This window comes from Cupressus sempervirens, chromosome 8, assembly GCF_028749045.1.
Source record: "Cupressus sempervirens isolate cs-2001-9-10 chromosome 8, ASM2874904v1, whole genome shotgun sequence".
Lineage (NCBI taxonomy): Eukaryota > Viridiplantae > Streptophyta > Pinopsida > Cupressales > Cupressaceae > Cupressus > Cupressus sempervirens.
This window is the reverse complement of record NC_143125.1, coordinates 278012632-278016643: the sequence shown is the minus strand read 5'-3', so window position 1 is coordinate 278016643 and position 4012 is coordinate 278012632. Positions and strand designations below refer to the sequence as shown.

The window sequence follows — 4012 nt, the reverse complement described above, 5'->3', positions numbered from 1 at the left end:
TACCTTTGATCTTGTCACATCATCCCATGCTCATATTTGTTCAAAATTATGCATTTAATGCCTTGAGCTGGCCATCGATAGGCCCCACCACATGTGGCACGCTGCTTCCAAAAGCCCACTCTCTTAAGCCACAAGGCTAATAGTGTATTGTTATATTTATATGCATAGGAGTTGTGATTAATGGTGAATGTGGGACTATGCACCTATTTTTATTTTTTTTCTATTCACTCCTACAACTTCTCTTTTAAACTACCACTACTTATGTGAAATTTTTTAGGGTCTGGTCTCTCCACTTCATAGCAATTGTGTATCTTTCTTCAAGAATGTCTTGCTTTTGCAAAAGCTTCATCCCCAAGCACTCTGTGTAAAGTGTGATGGTTTTTTCCAAATTGTTCACATGATAAACAACATGAAGAAGTCTGCGGTTATCCTTTTAACATGGCGCTCTTCTTTACCTTCCTTAAGTTATTTCTCCACAACATTACTACTGAAATTTTGCATTGAAAGAAATGCATAGTGACCTATAAGTTGAGCAATGACCTTCATAGTTACCCATGGGAGTCCAAATTCCAAAATATACTAGACAACATAATTTCCAAAGTGATCTTGAGATAGCACAAGTGCATTTGAAGCTATTTTTGACACTAAAAAATTGTGTTGCAATCCATCAGAGTGATCAATACACTATTGGAGAACACAACATCCATGCCAATGTGTTGCAATTTCAACATAATGTTTTGCTACAACATCAAAAAGAAACTAATTATCTTTATCACTGAGGCACTATAGACAACACTGTGCAACATGATTTCCATTTAAATCCTTTATCAGAGTAACAACACCTGATTTAAGAGATTTTATAACCAGTGAAATTTGTTCTGGAGTTTGTAGGGTTTCTATCAATCTCTATACAACCCATGTCCCATGCATGTTTAGTGATATGTTTACAAGCTTGCCAGGCTTCCTAGTCACTGCAAGGAGAATTTGCAATCTGTAATCCTCATTACACACTTCTAAAAGCTTTTGAACAAGATAATTACCAAATGGATCAATCATGAGTTCAATTATGTGATCAATGATCTCCACAAAATTTGTGTGCACATTCTAGGTGCATCCTTCTTCAAACTTCTTTTGGAGAAAATAACAATCGTGTTGATCCTTTTCTATGAGATATATGCAGCCATGTACTTCTTCTAATGAATTATATTTAGTTTTTTCTGAGCATTAGGTATGACCTTGATCATTAGTTTTGACTCTAGAATTCTAGAAGGTACTCCTTTGGAATTTTCTCAAATATCCAACTAAAAAGACCCAACAACCATACCAAAAGAATGTTGTCCATTTACAAATGTTTGACCATACAAACCTTTCTAGCCCTTTGATCAGAAAGGGGGAAATAATGGGTAAACAGGTTCCTTGCAAGCAATTTTGTCCTTGATAAGTACAAGGATTCCATGGAGAGCACTAAGAATTGCTCCTACTTTTAGCCTCTCTACATCTTCTCTCTTAGCTAGTAGGAGAACATCAGGATTCACTTCAATAATATCATGGAGTTAGGGATTAAGTTTTTTGGATGTGATGGAGATAAAATTGTATAAGGCTCTTGGAGTTAAGCCTGCTTGCCTTGAATTCTAACTAAATTTGTGGAATGGTTGCTTCTATGGAGAAAGGCGTATGGTAGAAAGCATCAACATTCTAGTGAATGTTATGAGAAAAGAATAGTGCCAACAAATAGAACTATAAGAATAGGTGGCACGTCATTTCTCTACAATTGGGTACAATTTAGAACATAATAATCCAAGTCTTCTATTTTGAACATTGAAACTCATCTTCATTTTTCTTTTTCTTTCACAAACAAGACCTTGAATTTCATCTTTTTGCCTAAGGTGGGTTTGAGTGGACAAGCCATAATCCTTAAAAAGTTTGTTCTTCTATTGTAGATTCATTTTCCACATGACGAAACTCCTCTTTAGTAGAAGTAAGAGCCTCTTCATATTTATCAACCTTTTGTTGCAATCCTTCAAGCTCTAACTCTAATTGGTTTCTTGAAGGGAACTCCCTCATTTTCTCAGAATTCATTATTGAGCAATTTACTCTTCATCTTATCAATCTGGCAAAAATTAATCAAGCCTCAAAGTGGGTCCAGCTAATTTTTTTTTGTTTTTGAATAACTAACTTGCAAAAGTAACTCATTCACCCTCTAGCACTATTTTAAAACAAATTTGACCGCTGAAAGTGAATTTGAAGCTCATTTTACTTCTTTTTGCAAACTATCAATTTTGTGTTAGGAGGTCCTTTGACTGGCCTTAAAAATTGATAAAAACACTTGACCGGGCTCTAAAATCAGACATACTAATTCTCTGTTTCGCATACTCTTACCTTGTCGAATCTTGTTTCATGATGAATTCTGAGTCAAAATATATTAACTATCAAAGTTGTTCTTTCAAAAATGCCTGCAAGAAAACATGTCAGCAAACAATAAAACACATTTAGTTTTAGCTTTAAAAATAGGGTAAATGGACACTTGGGGGCACAAAAATTGGGATGCTGGTTCATTGTCATGAGGAGAGTATAAATCTATAATTTGGGCTCATGAAAAATAATTGGATGCATTTGGTGAGTGGTCAAAACGGGCTACTCAAATTTTGCAGATTGAAACAATGCCAGAAAAGCATTTTTTTGCAAATGGAATTGACTTGGGAAAGTGTGCAAATGGATTTGTCAAGACCTAAAAATTGGCACACTTGAAATATTTTTAGAATACAACACATTTGTACAATCTATTCAATCTCGTATATCATGGATCTCAAGTTATGACATCACAAACAGGGGTTCTAACAAGTCTGCACTTCTTGACACTAGTAAAACTTTATAAATTGCATTTGGAATCACTTTTGAAAACTAATCAAATGGATTTGTCATAAGCTCAAATTTGAAATGTAGCAAGTCTCTAACTTCTAAAATGCAGCACAAAAGGAATTTTATCATTTCAGTCAATTGGGTCAAAACTATAACAAGTCAAACAATGCTTTCCAAAGTTCAAAACTAATTCACATCGACATGACAACAATAAATGACCAATTTTGAGGGATTCAAAACCTGTAAAACTTTATAAATTGCATTTGGAATCACTTTTGAAAACTAATCAAACGGATTTTTCATAAGCTCAAATTTGAAATGTAGCAAGTCTCTAACTTCTAAAATGCAGCACAAAAGGAATTTTATCATTTCAGTCAATTGGGTCAAAACTATAACAAGTCAAACAATGCTTTCCAAAGTTCAGAACTAATTCACATCAACATGACAACAATAAATGACCAATTTTGAGGGATTCAAAACCTAGTCAAATAGACTCAAAATGACTCAAAATCTAAAATACAAACTTTTTGGTATGGACATTAAATACTCCCAAAGTAGAAAATCATAAAATGTTACTGGGTGCAAGATATTCACATGCAAACATGGCCTCATGTTGCTATTTGGGGCTTTGATTTTGAGTCCCAATATAATCAAAGCCACCTGTTGCTCCATCTCTTTGACTATCTAAGGACCAATAGAAACTCTATCCTTGATCCTATCCCAACTCAAGGGTGTTCTGAAAAGTCTTCCATACAAGGCCTGCTAAGGTGGCATACCTATAAAGGAATGGTTCCCATTGTTATAGGAAAACTTGACAAGATGCAAGTATTCCTCCCATTTGACCTGATCATCCATCATGTATATGCACAACATATCCTCCAATACCTAATTTACTCTCTTGATCTAAATTTTTGATCTGAGGATGGTACATTGTACTAAAATTGAGCCTAGTGCCCAATACTACCAATAGTTGTCTCCGAAAGGATGATGTGAACACTGAGTCTATATTAGAGATGATCTTACAAGGAATGCCATGAAGTTTGACAATATCCCACAAAAATACCTGAGCTATGTCTCATGTTGTGTAAGTAGTATGTATGGGTGAGAAGTGGGTAACCTTGGTTGATGTATAAACTATCACCAAAATGGGATA

General features: G+C 34.7%; 1 pseudogene; it reads right to left on the bottom strand.

Moving 5' to 3' along the window:
• Positions 1-393: 393 nt before the first annotated feature.
• Positions 394-2079, bottom strand: LOC149542516 (pumilio homolog 12-like; annotated as a pseudogene).
• Positions 2080-4012: the final 1933 nt, after the last annotated feature.